Here is a 20,491-nt window from a genome sequence, read left to right on the forward strand (position 1 = left end):
CCTGGCTACGTGTTAAAATGGTTATGAATTCACTCTAGATAAGTACGTACGTAACCGACCAATCTTGGACTTTATTTCAATATGTTGGTCAGGGTTCTGACCCTGTGTATTTTTTGGTGGGTACCGTTTAATTTCACTACTCTGGCTACGTGTTAAAATGGTTATGAATTCACTCTGGATAAGTACGTACGTAACCGACCAATCTTGGACTTTATTTCAATATGTTGGTCAGGGTTCTGACCCTGTGTATTTTTCGGTGGGTACCGTTTAATTTCATTACCCTGGCTACATGTTAAAATGGTTATGAATTCATTTTGGATAAGTACGTACATAACCGACCAATCTTGGACTTTATTTCAATGTGTTGGTCAGGGTTCTGACCCTGTGTATTTTTCGGTGGGTACCGTTTAATTTCATTACCCTGGCTACGTGTTAAAATGGTTATGAATTCATTTTGGATAAGTACGTACATAACCGACCAATCTTAGACTTTATTTCAATGTGTTGGTCAGGGTTCTGACCCTGTGTATTTTTCGGTGGGTACCGTTTAATTTCATTACCCTGGCTACGTGTTAAAATGGGTCTGAAGTCACTCTGGATAAGTACGTACGTAACCAACCAATCTTGGACTTTAATTCAATGTGTTGGTCAGGGTTCTGACCCTGTGTATTTTTCGGTGGGTACCGTTTAATTTCATTACCCTGGCTACGTGTTAAAATGGTTATGAATTCACTCTGGATAAGTACGTACATAACCGACCAATCTTGGACTTTATTTCAATGTGTTGGTCAGGGTTTTGACCCTGTGTATTTTTCGGTGGGTACCGTTTAATTTCACTACCCTGGCTACGTGTTAAAATGGTTATGAATTCATTTTGGATAAGTACGTACATAACCGACCAATCTTGGACTTTAATTCAATGTGTTGGTCAGGGTTCTGACCCTGTGTATTTTTTGGTGGGTACCGTTTAATTTCACTACTCTGGCTACGTGTTAAAATGGTTATGAATTCACTCTGGATAAGTACGTACGTAACCGACCAATCTTGGACTTTATTTCAATATGTTGGTCAGGGTTCTGACCCTGTGTATTTTTTGGTGGGTACCGTTTAATTTCACTACTCTGGCTACGTGTTAAAATGGTTATGAATTCACTCTGGATAAGTACGTACGTAACCGACCAATCTTGGACTTTATTTCAATGTGTTGGTCAGGGTTCTGACCCTGTGTATTTTTCGGTGGGTACCGTTTAATTTCACTACCCTGGCTACGTGTTAAAATGGTTATGAATTCATTTTGGATAAGTACGTACATAACCGACCAATCTTGGACTTTATTTTGCATGCAGGTAAGGTACACCTACAGACATAACTGTGGACATTCAGTTCTTTTTATTTAGATCATGGCAATTTTTTGGTCAGAGCGCCCTCTAGTTTTGTGGAGAATCATGTTCATTTGGAATGCTCTGATTGGATGGAAGTTCAAGCCTAGCAAGGTGTGATAGAATTGGCCTGTTATGTTCAGATTCAAATAAGCATGAACCACTAATTTGACAGGGAAGTGATACTTATAATGCAGCAAGCTGTTCTAATTGCTGTTGTGGTAGAGTTTTTCTATTTTCCTGTCAAATGCATTTATTGGTCCACTGAAAAATGAAAATAATGTTCCCTGTAACTTAGACTCTTATTGATCAAGGCATTTTAAAAATCATGGGTGTTAACTCCCCTCAAGTTATGACCCGTTGTCCCCTACAGAATAATGGTTGCATCTAATATTAAAATAAAGATGGCGGAGTATAGCGTTGATTCATCTCGTTCTACTCTGGATTACTTGGAGTCAATAAAGATCCTAGAAAGTTAGTATTTATATGCCTGTGTGTTTTTTGTTTGTTTGTTTTTTCACTGTCTTTGACTTTCCCAGTATGTTTGTTGCTGTTGACAACAATTCAGTCCTCTGCCAGGCTTCAGTCAATGTTTTTCTTCACTACCTACCCAACTCCTCGTCGGGCACTATGTAGCTGGTGTGGTATATTTATCACAGACAGTAGGGCAATTGTCACATTTAGTGCTCCAAGAAAATATTCTCTGTCCATGTGTATTTATATAAATAGATGCAGTTTCTTTGGCTTGAATAACGATCACTGGCTTCGTACATACAGGTATACTGGTTTACCTGTTTCTAGTTGAAATATAGCCAATCTTATTAACCAAGACAGTTGGACATTTGCCACATGTCACAACACTCATTTCCAAGTGCCATAGCTTGAAACAAGTAGTCAAATCTGATATTGGCTGGAGCTTTAGTTTATATGGACATGGTAAATGGCAAACTAGATGGTCAGAAAGTAATAAAAATAATCACAGCTTTACTCCACCCACCCCACTATGAAGTAAAAGGCTGTTTATAAGGCCATGTATGATGGTTTCATTTTTCTTATGGAAAACAATTTTAATTAAAAACTTCTATGCTCCTGTACCCAACCGTGGGGGTTCATCACACTAAACAACAGGTGTCACTATTACTAAGATAAATGTACTTTTTTTTCATTAAAATTACTGAATGCTTATACATATGTACTAAAGCGTTAGTTAACATTTAATATCAGGCAATGCATTGGTTCATTACCCTGGCTACGTGTTAAAATGGTTATGAATTCACTCTAGATAAGTACGTACGTAACCGACCAATCTTGGACTTTATTTCAATATGTTGGTCAGGGTTCTGACCCTGTGTATTTTTTGGTGGGTACCGTTTAATTTCACTACTCTGGCTACGTGTTAAAATGGTTATGAATTCACTCTGGATAAGTACGTACGTAACCGACCAATCTTGGACTTTATTTCAATATGTTGGTCAGGGTTCTGACCCTGTGTATTTTTTGGTGGGTACCGTTTAATTTCACTACTCTGGCTACGTGTTAAAATGGTTATGAATTCACTCTGGATAAGTACGTACGTAACCGACCAATCTTGGACTTTATTTCAATGTGTTGGTCAGGGTTCTGACCCTGTGTATTTTTCGGTGGGTACCGTTTAATTTCACTACCCTGGCTACGTGTTAAAATGGTTATGAATTCATTTTGGATAAGTACGTACATAACCGACCAATCTTGGACTTTATTTTGCATGCAGGTAAGGTACACCTACAGACATAACTGTGGACATTCAGTTCTTTTTATTTAGATCATGGCAATTTTTTGGTCAGAGCGCCCTCTAGTTTTGTGGAGAATCATGTTCATTTGGAATGCTCTGATTGGATGGAAGTTCAAGCCTAGCAAGGTGTGATAGAATTGGCCTGTTATGTTCAGATTCAAATAAGCATGAACCACTAATTTGACAGGGAAGTGATACTTATAATGCAGCAAGCTGTTCTAATTGCTGTTGTGGTAGAGTTTTTCTATTTTCCTGTCAAATGCATTTATTGGTCCACTGAAAAATGAAAATAATGTTCCCTGTAACTTAGACTCTTATTGATCAAGGCATTTTAAAAATCATGGGTGTTAACTCCCCTCAAGTTATGACCCGTTGTCCCCTACAGAATAATGGTTGCATCTAATATTAAAATAAAGATGGCGGAGTATAGCGTTGATTCATCTCGTTCTACTCTGGATTACTTGGAGTCAATAAAGATCCTAGAAAGTTAGTATTTATATGCCTGTGTGTTTTTTGTTTGTTTGTTTTTTCACTGTCTTTGACTTTCCCAGTATGTTTGTTGCTGTTGACAACAATTCAGTCCTCTGCCAGGCTTCAGTCAATGTTTTTCTTCACTACCTACCCAACTCCTCGTCGGGCACTATGTAGCTGGTGTGGTATATTTATCACAGACAGTAGGGCAATTGTCACATTTAGTGCTCCAAGAAAATATTCTCTGTCCATGTGTATTTATATAAATAGATGCAGTTTCTTTGGCTTGAATAACGATCACTGGCTTCGTACATACAGGTATACTGGTTTACCTGTTTCTAGTTGAAATATAGCCAATCTTATTAACCAAGACAGTTGGACATTTGCCACATGTCACAACACTCATTTCCAAGTGCCATAGCTTGAAACAAGTAGTCAAATCTGATATTGGCTGGAGCTTTAGTTTATATGGACATGGTAAATGGCAAACTAGATGGTCAGAAAGTAATAAAAATAATCACAGCTTTACTCCACCCACCCCACTATGAAGTAAAAGGCTGTTTATAAGGCCATGTATGATGGTTTCATTTTTCTTATGGAAAACAATTTTAATTAAAAACTTCTATGCTCCTGTACCCAACCGTGGGGGTTCATCACACTAAACAACAGGTGTCACTATTACTAAGATAAATGTACTTTTTTTTCATTAAAATTACTGAATGCTTATACATATGTACTAAAGCGTTAGTTAACATTTAATATCAGGCAATGCATTGGTTCATTACCCTGGCTACGTGTTAAAATGGTTATGAATTCACTCTAGATAAGTACGTACGTAACCGACCAATCTTGGACTTTATTTCAATATGTTGGTCAGGGTTCTGACCCTGTGTATTTTTTGGTGGGTACCGTTTAATTTCACTACTCTGGCTACGTGTTAAAATGGTTATGAATTCACTCTGGATAAGTACGTACGTAACCGACCAATCTTGGACTTTATTTCAATATGTTGGTCAGGGTTCTGACCCTGTGTATTTTTCGGTGGGTACCGTTTAATTTCATTACCCTGGCTACATGTTAAAATGGTTATGAATTCATTTTGGATAAGTACGTACATAACCGACCAATCTTGGACTTTATTTCAATGTGTTGGTCAGGGTTCTGACCCTGTGTATTTTTCGGTGGGTACCGTTTAATTTCATTACCCTGGCTACGTGTTAAAATGGTTATGAATTCATTTTGGATAAGTACGTACATAACCGACCAATCTTAGACTTTATTTCAATGTGTTGGTCAGGGTTCTGACCCTGTGTATTTTTCGGTGGGTACCGTTTAATTTCATTACCCTGGCTACGTGTTAAAATGGGTCTGAAGTCACTCTGGATAAGTACGTACGTAACCAACCAATCTTGGACTTTAATTCAATGTGTTGGTCAGGGTTCTGACCCTGTGTATTTTTCGGTGGGTACCGTTTAATTTCATTACCCTGGCTACGTGTTAAAATGGTTATGAATTCACTCTGGATAAGTACGTACATAACCGACCAATCTTGGACTTTATTTCAATGTGTTGGTCAGGGTTTTGACCCTGTGTATTTTTCGGTGGGTACCGTTTAATTTCACTACCCTGGCTACGTGTTAAAATGGTTATGAATTCATTTTGGATAAGTACGTACATAACCGACCAATCTTGGACTTTAATTCAATGTGTTGGTCAGGGTTCTGACCCTGTGTATTTTTTGGTGGGTACCGTTTAATTTCACTACTCTGGCTACGTGTTAAAATGGTTATGAATTCACTCTGGATAAGTACGTACGTAACCGACCAATCTTGGACTTTATTTCAATATGTTGGTCAGGGTTCTGACCCTGTGTATTTTTTGGTGGGTACCGTTTAATTTCACTACTCTGGCTACGTGTTAAAATGGTTATGAATTCACTCTGGATAAGTACGTACGTAACCGACCAATCTTGGACTTTATTTCAATGTGTTGGTCAGGGTTCTGACCCTGTGTATTTTTCGGTGGGTACCGTTTAATTTCACTACCCTGGCTACGTGTTAAAATGGTTATGAATTCATTTTGGATAAGTACGTACATAACCGACCAATCTTGGACTTTATTTTGCATGCAGGTAAGGTACACCTACAGACATAACTGTGGACATTCAGTTCTTTTTATTTAGATCATGGCAATTTTTTGGTCAGAGCGCCCTCTAGTTTTGTGGAGAATCATGTTCATTTGGAATGCTCTGATTGGATGGAAGTTCAAGCCTAGCAAGGTGTGATAGAATTGGCCTGTTATGTTCAGATTCAAATAAGCATGAACCACTAATTTGACAGGGAAGTGATACTTATAATGCAGCAAGCTGTTCTAATTGCTGTTGTGGTAGAGTTTTTCTATTTTCCTGTCAAATGCATTTATTGGTCCACTGAAAAATGAAAATAATGTTCCCTGTAACTTAGACTCTTATTGATCAAGGCATTTTAAAAATCATGGGTGTTAACTCCCCTCAAGTTATGACCCGTTGTCCCCTACAGAATAATGGTTGCATCTAATATTAAAATAAAGATGGCGGAGTATAGCGTTGATTCATCTCGTTCTACTCTGGATTACTTGGAGTCAATAAAGATCCTAGAAAGTTAGTATTTATATGCCTGTGTGTTTTTTGTTTGTTTGTTTTTTCACTGTCTTTGACTTTCCCAGTATGTTTGTTGCTGTTGACAACAATTCAGTCCTCTGCCAGGCTTCAGTCAATGTTTTTCTTCACTACCTACCCAACTCCTCGTCGGGCACTATGTAGCTGGTGTGGTATATTTATCACAGACAGTAGGGCAATTGTCACATTTAGTGCTCCAAGAAAATATTCTCTGTCCATGTGTATTTATATAAATAGATGCAGTTTCTTTGGCTTGAATAACGATCACTGGCTTCGTACATACAGGTATACTGGTTTACCTGTTTCTAGTTGAAATATAGCCAATCTTATTAACCAAGACAGTTGGACATTTGCCACATGTCACAACACTCATTTCCAAGTGCCATAGCTTGAAACAAGTAGTCAAATCTGATATTGGCTGGAGCTTTAGTTTATATGGACATGGTAAATGGCAAACTAGATGGTCAGAAAGTAATAAAAATAATCACAGCTTTACTCCACCCACCCCACTATGAAGTAAAAGGCTGTTTATAAGGCCATGTATGATGGTTTCATTTTTCTTATGGAAAACAATTTTAATTAAAAACTTCTATGCTCCTGTACCCAACCGTGGGGGTTCATCACACTAAACAACAGGTGTCACTATTACTAAGATAAATGTACTTTTTTTTCATTAAAATTACTGAATGCTTATACATATGTACTAAAGCGTTAGTTAACATTTAATATCAGGCAATGCATTGGTTCATTACCCTGGCTACGTGTTAAAATGGTTATGAATTCACTCTAGATAAGTACGTACGTAACCGACCAATCTTGGACTTTATTTCAATGTGTTGGTCAGGGTTCTGACCCTGTGTATTTTTCGGTGGGTACCGTTTAATTTCACTACCCTGGCTACGTGTTAAAATGGTTATGAATTCATTTTGGATAAGTACGTACATAACCGACCAATCTTGGACTTTATTTTGCATGCAGGTAAGGTACACCTACAGACATAACTGTGGACATTCAGTTCTTTTTATTTAGATCATGGCAATTTTTTGGTCAGAGCGCCCTCTAGTTTTGTGGAGAATCATGTTCATTTGGAATGCTCTGATTGGATGGAAGTTCAAGCCTAGCAAGGTGTGATAGAATTGGCCTGTTATGTTCAGATTCAAATAAGCATGAACCACTAATTTGACAGGGAAGTGATACTTATAATGCAGCAAGCTGTTCTAATTGCTGTTGTGGTAGAGTTTTTCTATTTTCCTGTCAAATGCATTTATTGGTCCACTGAAAAATGAAAATAATGTTCCCTGTAACTTAGACTCTTATTGATCAAGGCATTTTAAAAATCATGGGTGTTAACTCCCCTCAAGTTATGACCCGTTGTCCCCTACAGAATAATGGTTGCATCTAATATTAAAATAAAGATGGCGGAGTATAGCGTTGATTCATCTCGTTCTACTCTGGATTACTTGGAGTCAATAAAGATCCTAGAAAGTTAGTATTTATATGCCTGTGTGTTTTTTGTTTGTTTGTTTTTTCACTGTCTTTGACTTTCCCAGTATGTTTGTTGCTGTTGACAACAATTCAGTCCTCTGCCAGGCTTCAGTCAATGTTTTTCTTCACTACCTACCCAACTCCTCGTCGGGCACTATGTAGCTGGTGTGGTATATTTATCACAGACAGTAGGGCAATTGTCACATTTAGTGCTCCAAGAAAATATTCTCTGTCCATGTGTATTTATATAAATAGATGCAGTTTCTTTGGCTTGAATAACGATCACTGGCTTCGTACATACAGGTATACTGGTTTACCTGTTTCTAGTTGAAATATAGCCAATCTTATTAACCAAGACAGTTGGACATTTGCCACATGTCACAACACTCATTTCCAAGTGCCATAGCTTGAAACAAGTAGTCAAATCTGATATTGGCTGGAGCTTTAGTTTATATGGACATGGTAAATGGCAAACTAGATGGTCAGAAAGTAATAAAAATAATCACAGCTTTACTCCACCCACCCCACTATGAAGTAAAAGGCTGTTTATAAGGCCATGTATGATGGTTTCATTTTTCTTATGGAAAACAATTTTAATTAAAAACTTCTATGCTCCTGTACCCAACCGTGGGGGTTCATCACACTAAACAACAGGTGTCACTATTACTAAGATAAATGTACTTTTTTTTCATTAAAATTACTGAATGCTTATACATATGTACTAAAGCGTTAGTTAACATTTAATATCAGGCAATGCATTGGTTCATTACCCTGGCTACGTGTTAAAATGGTTATGAATTCACTCTAGATAAGTACGTACGTAACCGACCAATCTTGGACTTTATTTCAATATGTTGGTCAGGGTTCTGACCCTGTGTATTTTTTGGTGGGTACCGTTTAATTTCACTACTCTGGCTACGTGTTAAAATGGTTATGAATTCACTCTGGATAAGTACGTACGTAACCGACCAATCTTGGACTTTATTTCAATATGTTGGTCAGGGTTCTGACCCTGTGTATTTTTCGGTGGGTACCGTTTAATTTCATTACCCTGGCTACATGTTAAAATGGTTATGAATTCATTTTGGATAAGTACGTACATAACCGACCAATCTTGGACTTTATTTCAATGTGTTGGTCAGGGTTCTGACCCTGTGTATTTTTCGGTGGGTACCGTTTAATTTCATTACCCTGGCTACGTGTTAAAATGGTTATGAATTCATTTTGGATAAGTACGTACATAACCGACCAATCTTAGACTTTATTTCAATGTGTTGGTCAGGGTTCTGACCCTGTGTATTTTTCGGTGGGTACCGTTTAATTTCATTACCCTGGCTACGTGTTAAAATGGGTCTGAAGTCACTCTGGATAAGTACGTACGTAACCAACCAATCTTGGACTTTATTTCAATGTGTTGGTCAGGGTTTTGACCCTGTGTATTTTTCGGTGGGTACCGTTTAATTTCACTACCCTGGCTACGTGTTAAAATGGTTATGAATTCATTTTGGATAAGTACGTACATAACCGACCAATCTTGGACTTTAATTCAATGTGTTGGTCAGGGTTCTGACCCTGTGTATTTTTTGGTGGGTACCGTTTAATTTCACTACTCTGGCTACGTGTTAAAATGGTTATGAATTCACTCTGGATAAGTACGTACGTAACCGACCAATCTTGGACTTTATTTCAATATGTTGGTCAGGGTTCTGACCCTGTGTATTTTTTGGTGGGTACCGTTTAATTTCACTACTCTGGCTACGTGTTAAAATGGTTATGAATTCACTCTGGATAAGTACGTACGTAACCGACCAATCTTGGACTTTATTTCAATGTGTTGGTCAGGGTTCTGACCCTGTGTATTTTTCGGTGGGTACCGTTTAATTTCACTACCCTGGCTACGTGTTAAAATGGTTATGAATTCATTTTGGATAAGTACGTACATAACCGACCAATCTTGGACTTTATTTTGCATGCAGGTAAGGTACACCTACAGACATAACTGTGGACATTCAGTTCTTTTTATTTAGATCATGGCAATTTTTTGGTCAGAGCGCCCTCTAGTTTTGTGGAGAATCATGTTCATTTGGAATGCTCTGATTGGATGGAAGTTCAAGCCTAGCAAGGTGTGATAGAATTGGCCTGTTATGTTCAGATTCAAATAAGCATGAACCACTAATTTGACAGGGAAGTGATACTTATAATGCAGCAAGCTGTTCTAATTGCTGTTGTGGTAGAGTTTTTCTATTTTCCTGTCAAATGCATTTATTGGTCCACTGAAAAATGAAAATAATGTTCCCTGTAACTTAGACTCTTATTGATCAAGGCATTTTAAAAATCATGGGTGTTAACTCCCCTCAAGTTATGACCCGTTGTCCCCTACAGAATAATGGTTGCATCTAATATTAAAATAAAGATGGCGGAGTATAGCGTTGATTCATCTCGTTCTACTCTGGATTACTTGGAGTCAATAAAGATCCTAGAAAGTTAGTATTTATATGCCTGTGTGTTTTTTGTTTGTTTGTTTTTTCACTGTCTTTGACTTTCCCAGTATGTTTGTTACTGTTGACAACAATTCAGTCCTCTGCCAGGCTTCAGTCAATGTTTTTCTTCACTACCTACCCAACTCCTCGTCGGGCACTATGTAGCTGGTGTGGTATATTTATCACAGACAGTAGGGCAATTGTCACATTTAGTGCTCCAAGAAAATATTCTCTGTCCATGTGTATTTATATAAATAGATGCAGTTTCTTTGGCTTGAATAACGATCACTGGCTTCGTACATACAGGTATACTGGTTTACCTGTTTCTAGTTGAAATATAGCCAATCTTATTAACCAAGACAGTTGGACATTTGCCACATGTCACAACACTCATTTCCAAGTGCCATAGCTTGAAACAAGTAGTCAAATCTGATATTGGCTGGAGCTTTAGTTTATATGGACATGGTAAATGGCAAACTAGATGGTCAGAAAGTAATAAAAATAATCACAGCTTTACTCCACCCACCCCACTATGAAGTAAAAGGCTGTTTATAAGGCCATGTATGATGGTTTCATTTTTCTTATGGAAAACAATTTTAATTAAAAACTTCTATGCTCCTGTACCCAACCGTGGGGGTTCATCACACTAAACAACAGGTGTCACTATTACTAAGATAAATGTACTTTTTTTTCATTAAAATTACTGAATGCTTATACATATGTACTAAAGCGTTAGTTAACATTTAATATCAGGCAATGCATTGGTTCATTACCCTGGCTACGTGTTAAAATGGTTATGAATTCACTCTAGATAAGTACGTACGTAACCGACCAATCTTGGACTTTATTTCAATATGTTGGTCAGGGTTCTGACCCTGTGTATTTTTTGGTGGGTACCGTTTAATTTCACTACTCTGGCTACGTGTTAAAATGGTTATGAATTCACTCTGGATAAGTACGTACGTAACCGACCAATCTTGGACTTTATTTCAATATGTTGGTCAGGGTTCTGACCCTGTGTATTTTTCGGTGGGTACCGTTTAATTTCATTACCCTGGCTACATGTTAAAATGGTTATGAATTCATTTTGGATAAGTACGTACATAACCGACCAATCTTGGACTTTATTTCAATGTGTTGGTCAGGGTTCTGACCCTGTGTATTTTTCGGTGGGTACCGTTTAATTTCATTACCCTGGCTACGTGTTAAAATGGTTATGAATTCACTCTGGATAAGTACGTACATAACCGACCAATCTTGGACTTTATTTCAATGTGTTGGTCAGGGTTTTGACCCTGTGTATTTTTCGGTGGGTACCGTTTAATTTCACTACCCTGGCTACGTGTTAAAATGGTTATGAATTCATTTTGGATAAGTACGTACATAACCGACCAATCTTGGACTTTAATTCAATGTGTTGGTCAGGGTTCTGACCCTGTGTATTTTTTGGTGGGTACCGTTTAATTTCACTACTCTGGCTACGTGTTAAAATGGTTATGAATTCACTCTGGATAAGTACGTACGTAACCGACCAATCTTGGACTTTATTTCAATATGTTGGTCAGGGTTCTGACCCTGTGTATTTTTTGGTGGGTACCGTTTAATTTCACTACTCTGGCTACGTGTTAAAATGGTTATGAATTCACTCTGGATAAGTACGTACGTAACCGACCAATCTTGGACTTTATTTCAATGTGTTGGTCAGGGTTCTGACCCTGTGTATTTTTCGGTGGGTACCGTTTAATTTCACTACCCTGGCTACGTGTTAAAATGGTTATGAATTCATTTTGGATAAGTACGTACATAACCGACCAATCTTGGACTTTATTTTGCATGCAGGTAAGGTACACCTACAGACATAACTGTGGACATTCAGTTCTTTTTATTTAGATCATGGCAATTTTTTGGTCAGAGCGCCCTCTAGTTTTGTGGAGAATCATGTTCATTTGGAATGCTCTGATTGGATGGAAGTTCAAGCCTAGCAAGGTGTGATAGAATTGGCCTGTTATGTTCAGATTCAAATAAGCATGAACCACTAATTTGACAGGGAAGTGATACTTATAATGCAGCAAGCTGTTCTAATTGCTGTTGTGGTAGAGTTTTTCTATTTTCCTGTCAAATGCATTTATTGGTCCACTGAAAAATGAAAATAATGTTCCCTGTAACTTAGACTCTTATTGATCAAGGCATTTTAAAAATCATGGGTGTTAACTCCCCTCAAGTTATGACCCGTTGTCCCCTACAGAATAATGGTTGCATCTAATATTAAAATAAAGATGGCGGAGTATAGCGTTGATTCATCTCGTTCTACTCTGGATTACTTGGAGTCAATAAAGATCCTAGAAAGTTAGTATTTATATGCCTGTGTGTTTTTTGTTTGTTTGTTTTTTCACTGTCTTTGACTTTCCCAGTATGTTTGTTGCTGTTGACAACAATTCAGTCCTCTGCCAGGCTTCAGTCAATGTTTTTCTTCACTACCTACCCAACTCCTCGTCGGGCACTATGTAGCTGGTGTGGTATATTTATCACAGACAGTAGGGCAATTGTCACATTTAGTGCTCCAAGAAAATATTCTCTGTCCATGTGTATTTATATAAATAGATGCAGTTTCTTTGGCTTGAATAACGATCACTGGCTTCGTACATACAGGTATACTGGTTTACCTGTTTCTAGTTGAAATATAGCCAATCTTATTAACCAAGACAGTTGGACATTTGCCACATGTCACAACACTCATTTCCAAGTGCCATAGCTTGAAACAAGTAGTCAAATCTGATATTGGCTGGAGCTTTAGTTTATATGGACATGGTAAATGGCAAACTAGATGGTCAGAAAGTAATAAAAATAATCACAGCTTTACTCCACCCACCCCACTATGAAGTAAAAGGCTGTTTATAAGGCCATGTATGATGGTTTCATTTTTCTTATGGAAAACAATTTTAATTAAAAACTTCTATGCTCCTGTACCCAACCGTGGGGGTTCATCACACTAAACAACAGGTGTCACTATTACTAAGATAAATGTACTTTTTTTTCATTAAAATTACTGAATGCTTATACATATGTACTAAAGCGTTAGTTAACATTTAATATCAGGCAATGCATTGGTTCATTACCCTGGCTACGTGTTAAAATGGTTATGAATTCACTCTAGATAAGTACGTACGTAACCGACCAATCTTGGACTTTATTTCAATATGTTGGTCAGGGTTCTGACCCTGTGTATTTTTTGGTGGGTACCGTTTAATTTCACTACTCTGGCTACGTGTTAAAATGGTTATGAATTCACTCTGGATAAGTACGTACATAACCGACCAATCTTGGACTTTATTTCAATGTGTTGGTCAGGGTTTTGACCCTGTGTATTTTTCGGTGGGTACCGTTTAATTTCACTACCCTGGCTACGTGTTAAAATGGTTATGAATTCATTTTGGATAAGTACGTACATAACCGACCAATCTTGGACTTTAATTCAATGTGTTGGTCAGGGTTCTGACCCTGTGTATTTTTTGGTGGGTACCGTTTAATTTCACTACTCTGGCTACGTGTTAAAATGGTTATGAATTCACTCTGGATAAGTACGTACGTAACCGACCAATCTTGGACTTTATTTCAATATGTTGGTCAGGGTTCTGACCCTGTGTATTTTTTGGTGGGTACCGTTTAATTTCACTACTCTGGCTACGTGTTAAAATGGTTATGAATTCACTCTGGATAAGTACGTACGTAACCGACCAATCTTGGACTTTATTTCAATGTGTTGGTCAGGGTTCTGACCCTGTGTATTTTTCGGTGGGTACCGTTTAATTTCACTACCCTGGCTACGTGTTAAAATGGTTATGAATTCATTTTGGATAAGTACGTACATAACCGACCAATCTTGGACTTTATTTTGCATGCAGGTAAGGTACACCTACAGACATAACTGTGGACATTCAGTTCTTTTTATTTAGATCATGGCAATTTTTTGGTCAGAGCGCCCTCTAGTTTTGTGGAGAATCATGTTCATTTGGAATGCTCTGATTGGATGGAAGTTCAAGCCTAGCAAGGTGTGATAGAATTGGCCTGTTATGTTCAGATTCAAATAAGCATGAACCACTAATTTGACAGGGAAGTGATACTTATAATGCAGCAAGCTGTTCTAATTGCTGTTGTGGTAGAGTTTTTCTATTTTCCTGTCAAATGCATTTATTGGTCCACTGAAAAATGAAAATAATGTTCCCTGTAACTTAGACTCTTATTGATCAAGGCATTTTAAAAATCATGGGTGTTAACTCCCCTCAAGTTATGACCCGTTGTCCCCTACAGAATAATGGTTGCATCTAATATTAAAATAAAGATGGCGGAGTATAGCGTTGATTCATCTCGTTCTACTCTGGATTACTTGGAGTCAATAAAGATCCTAGAAAGTTAGTATTTATATGCCTGTGTGTTTTTTGTTTGTTTGTTTTTTCACTGTCTTTGACTTTCCCAGTATGTTTGTTGCTGTTGACAACAATTCAGTCCTCTGCCAGGCTTCAGTCAATGTTTTTCTTCACTACCTACCCAACTCCTCGTCGGGCACTATGTAGCTGGTGTGGTATATTTATCACAGACAGTAGGGCAATTGTCACATTTAGTGCTCCAAGAAAATATTCTCTGTCCATGTGTATTTATATAAATAGATGCAGTTTCTTTGGCTTGAATAACGATCACTGGCTTCGTACATACAGGTATACTGGTTTACCTGTTTCTAGTTGAAATATAGCCAATCTTATTAACCAAGACAGTTGGACATTTGCCACATGTCACAACACTCATTTCCAAGTGCCATAGCTTGAAACAAGTAGTCAAATCTGATATTGGCTGGAGCTTTAGTTTATATGGACATGGTAAATGGCAAACTAGATGGTCAGAAAGTAATAAAAATAATCACAGCTTTACTCCACCCACCCCACTATGAAGTAAAAGGCTGTTTATAAGGCCATGTATGATGGTTTCATTTTTCTTATGGAAAACAATTTTAATTAAAAACTTCTATGCTCCTGTACCCAACCGTGGGGGTTCATCACACTAAACAACAGGTGTCACTATTACTAAGATAAATGTACTTTTTTTTCATTAAAATTACTGAATGCTTATACATATGTACTAAAGCGTTAGTTAACATTTAATATCAGGCAATGCATTGGTTCATTACCCTGGCTACGTGTTAAAATGGTTATGAATTCACTCTAGATAAGTACGTACGTAACCGACCAATCTTGGACTTTATTTCAATATGTTGGTCAGGGTTCTGACCCTGTGTATTTTTTGGTGGGTACCGTTTAATTTCACTACTCTGGCTACGTGTTAAAATGGTTATGAATTCACTCTGGATAAGTACGTACGTAACCGACCAATCTTGGACTTTATTTCAATATGTTGGTCAGGGTTCTGACCCTGTGTATTTTTCGGTGGGTACCGTTTAATTTCATTACCCTGGCTACATGTTAAAATGGTTATGAATTCATTTTGGATAAGTACGTACATAACCGACCAATCTTGGACTTTATTTCAATGTGTTGGTCAGGGTTCTGACCCTGTGTATTTTTCGGTGGGTACCGTTTAATTTCATTACCCTGGCTACGTGTTAAAATGGTTATGAATTCACTCTGGATAAGTACGTACATAACCGACCAATCTTGGACTTTATTTCAATGTGTTGGTCAGGGTTTTGACCCTGTGTATTTTTCGGTGGGTACCGTTTAATTTCACTACCCTGGCTACGTGTTAAAATGGTTATGAATTCATTTTGGATAAGTACGTACATAACCGACCAATCTTGGACTTTAATTCAATGTGTTGGTCAGGGTTCTGACCCTGTGTATTTTTTGGTGGGTACCGTTTAATTTCACTACTCTGGCTACGTGTTAAAATGGTTATGAATTCACTCTGGATAAGTACGTACGTAACCGACCAATCTTGGACTTTATTTCAATATGTTGGTCAGGGTTCTGACCCTGTGTATTTTTTGGTGGGTACCGTTTAATTTCACTACTCTGGCTACGTGTTAAAATGGTTATGAATTCACTCTGGATAAGTACGTACGTAACCGACCAATCTTGGACTTTATTTCAATGTGTTGGTCAGGGTTCTGACCCTGTGTATTTTTCGGTGGGTACCGTTTAATTTCACTACCCTGGCTACGTGTTAAAATGGTTATGAATTCATTTTGGATAAGTACGTACATAACCGACCAATCTTGGACTTTATTTTGCATGCAGGTAAGGTACACCTACAGACATAACTGTGGACATTCAGTTCTTTTTATTTAGATCATGGCATTTTTTTGGTCAGAGCGCCCTCTAGTTTTGTGGAGAATCATGTTCATTTGGAATGCTCTGATTGGATGGAAGTTCAAGCCTAGCAAGGTGTGATAGAATTGGCCTGTTATGTTCAGATTCAAATAAGCATGAACCACTAATTTGACAGGGAAGTGATACTTATAATGCAGCAAGCTGTTCTAATTGCTGTTGTGGTAGAGTTTTTCTACTTTCCTGTCAAATGCATTTATTGGTCCACTGAAAAATGAAAATAATGTTCCCTGTAACTTAGACTCTTATTGATCAAGGCATTTTAAAAATCATGGGTGTTAACTCCCCTCAAGTTATGACCCGTTGTCCCCTACAGAATAATGGTTGCATCTAATATTAAAATAAAGATGGCGGAGTATAGCGTTGATTCATCTCGTTCTACTCTGGATTACTTGGAGTCAATAAAGATCCTAGAAAGTTAGTATTTATATGCCTGTGTGTTTTTTGTTTGTTTGTTTTTTCACTGTCTTTGACTTTCCCAGTATGTTTGTTGCTGTTGACAACAATTCAGTCCTCTGCCAGGCTTCAGTCAATGTTTTTCTTCACTACCTACCCAACTCCTCGTCGGGCACTATGTAGCTGGTGTGGTATATTTATCACAGACAGTAGGGCAATTGTCACATTTAGTGCTCCAAGAAAATATTCTCTGTCCATGTGTATTTATATAAATAGATGCAGTTTCTTTGGCTTGAATAACGATCACTGGCTTCGTACATACAGGTATACTGGTTTACCTGTTTCTAGTTGAAATATAGCCAATCTTATTAACCAAGACAGTTGGACATTTGCCACATGTCACAACACTCATTTCCAAGTGCCATAGCTTGAAACAAGTAGTCAAATCTGATATTGGCTGGAGCTTTAGTTTATATGGACATGGTAAATGGCAAACTAGATGGTCAGAAAGTAATAAAAATAATCACAGCTTTACTCCACCCACCCCACTATGAAGTAAAAGGCTGTTTATAAGGCCATGTATGATGGTTTCATTTTTCTTATGGAAAACAATTTTAATTAAAAACTTCTATGCTCCTGTACCCAACCGTGGGGGTTCATCACACTAAACAACAGGTGTCACTATTACTAAGATAAATGTACTTTTTTTTCATTAAAATTACTGAATGCTTATACATATGTACTAAAGCGTTAGTTAACATTTAATATCAGGCAATGCATTGGTTCATTACCCTGGCTACGTGTTAAAATGGTTATGAATTCACTCTAGATAAGTACGTACGTAACCGACCAATCTTGGACTTTATTTCAATATGTTGGTCAGGGTTCTGACCCTGTGTATTTTTTGGTGGGTACCGTTTAATTTCACTACTCTGGCTACGTGTTAAAATGGTTATGAATTCACTCTGGATAAGTACGTACGTAACCGACCAATCTTGGACTTTATTTCAATATGTTGGTCAGGGTTCTGACCCTGTGTATTTTTCGGTGGGTACCGTTTAATTTCATTACCCTGGCTACATGTTAAAATGGTTATGAATTCATTTTGGATAAGTACGTACATAACCGACCAATCTTGGACTTTATTTCAATGTGTTGGTCAGGGTTCTGACCCTGTGTATTTTTCGGTGGGTACCGTTTAATTTCATTACCCTGGCTACGTGTTAAAATGGTTATGAATTCATTTTGGATAAGTACGTACATAACCGACCAATCTTAGACTTTATTTCAATGTGTTGGTCAGGGTTCTGACCCTGTGTATTTTTCGGTGGGTACCGTTTAATTTCATTACCCTGGCTACGTGTTAAAATGGGTCTGAAGTCACTCTGGATAAGTACGTACGTAACCAACCAATCTTGGACTTTATTTCAATGTGTTGGTCAGGGTTTTGACCCTGTGTATTTTTCGGTGGGTACCGTTTAATTTCACTACCCTGGCTACGTGTTAAAATGGTTATGAATTCATTTTGGATAAGTACGTACATAACCGACCAATCTTGGACTTTAATTCAATGTGTTGGTCAGGGTTCTGACCCTGTGTATTTTTTGGTGGGTACCGTTTAATTTCACTACTCTGGCTACGTGTTAAAATGGTTATGAATTCACTCTGGATAAGTACGTACGTAACCGACCAATCTTGGACTTTATTTCAATATGTTGGTCAGGGTTCTGACCCTGTGTATTTTTTGGTGGGTACCGTTTAATTTCACTACTCTGGCTACGTGTTAAAATGGTTATGAATTCACTCTGGATAAGTACGTACGTAACCGACCAATCTTGGACTTTATTTCAATGTGTTGGTCAGGGTTCTGACCCTGTGTATTTTTCGGTGGGTACCGTTTAATTTCACTACCCTGGCTACGTGTTAAAATGGTTATGAATTCATTTTGGATAAGTACGTACATAACCGACCAATCTTGGACTTTATTTTGCATGCAGGTAAGGTACACCTACAGACATAACTGTGGACATTCAGTTCTTTTTATTTAGATCATGGCAATTTTTTGGTCAGAGCGCCCTCTAGTTTTGTGGAGAATCATGTTCATTTGGAATGCTCTGATTGGATGGAAGTTCAAGCCTAGCAAGGTGTGATAGAATTGGCCTGTTATGTTCAGATTCAAATAAGCATGAACCACTAATTTGACAGGGAAGTGATACTTATAATGCAGCAAGCTGTTCTAATTGCTGTTGTGGTAGAGTTTTTCTATTTTCCTGTCAAATGCATTTATTGGTCCACTGAAAAATGAAAATAATGTTCCCTGTAACTTAGACTCTTATTGATCAAGGCATTTTAAAAATCATGGGTGTTAACTCCCCTCAAGTTATGACCCGTTGTCCCCTACAGAATAATGGTTGCATCTAATATTAAAATAAAGATGGCGGAGTATAGCGTTGATTCATCTCGTTCTACTCTGGATTACTTGGAGTCAATAAAGATCCTAGAAAGTTAGTATTTATATGCCTGTGTGTTTTTTGTTTGTTTGTTTTTTCACTGTCTTTGACTTTCCCAGTATGTTTGTTGCTGTTGACAACAATTCAGTCCTCTGCCAGGCTTCAGTCAATGTTTTTCTTCACTACCTACCCAACTCCTCGTCGGGCACTATGTAGCTGGTGTGGTATATTTATCACAGACAGTAGGGCAATTGTCACATTTAGTGCTCCAAGAAAATATTCTCTGTCCATGTGTATTTATATAAATAGATGCAGTTTCTTTGGCTTGAATAACGATCACTGGCTTCGTACATACAGGTATACTGGTTTACCTGTTTCTAGTTGAAATATAGCCAATCTTATTAACCAAGACAGTTGGACATTTGCCACATGTCACAACACTCATTTCCAAGTGCCATAGCTTGAAACAAGTAGTCAAATCTGATATTGGCTGGAGCTTTAGTTTATATGGACATGGTAAATGGCAAACTAGATGGTCAGAAAGTAATAAAAATAATCACAGCTTTACTCCACCCACCCCACTATGAAGTAAAAGGCTGTTTATAAGGCCATGTATGATGGTTTCATTTTTCTTATGGAAAACAATTTTAATTAAAAACTTCTATGCTCCTGTACCCAACCGTGGGGGTTCATCACACTAAACAACAGGTGTCACTATTACTAAGATAAATGTACTTTTTTTTCATTAAAATTACTGAATGCTTATACATATGTACTAAAGCGTTAGTTAACATTTAATATCAGGCAATGCATTGGTTCATTACCCTGGCTACGTGTTAAAATGGTTATGAATTCACTCTAGATAAGTACGTACGTAACCGACCAATCTTGGACTTTATTTCAATATGTTGGTCAGGGTTCTGACCCTGTGTATTTTTTGGTAGGTACCGTTTAATTTCACTACTCTGGCTACGTGTTAAAATGGTTATGAATTCACTCTGGATAAGTACGTACGTAACCGACCAATCTTGGACTTTATTTCAATATGTTGGTCAGGGTTCTGACCCT

General features: G+C 37.7%; 1 protein-coding gene across 1 annotated transcript in view; it reads left to right on the plus strand.

Moving 5' to 3' along the window:
* The window catches only part of LOC102801736 (CMP-N-acetylneuraminate-poly-alpha-2,8-sialyltransferase-like), a 256,075-nt gene that overhangs the window by 223,362 nt on the left and 12,222 nt on the right, over window positions 1-20,491 (plus strand). The gene's annotated exons all lie outside the window — the stretch shown is intronic.

The sequence above is a fragment of the Saccoglossus kowalevskii genome, chromosome 5, assembly GCF_978046115.1.
Source record: "Saccoglossus kowalevskii chromosome 5, keSacKowa6.1, whole genome shotgun sequence".
Lineage (NCBI taxonomy): Eukaryota > Metazoa > Hemichordata > Enteropneusta > Harrimaniidae > Saccoglossus > Saccoglossus kowalevskii.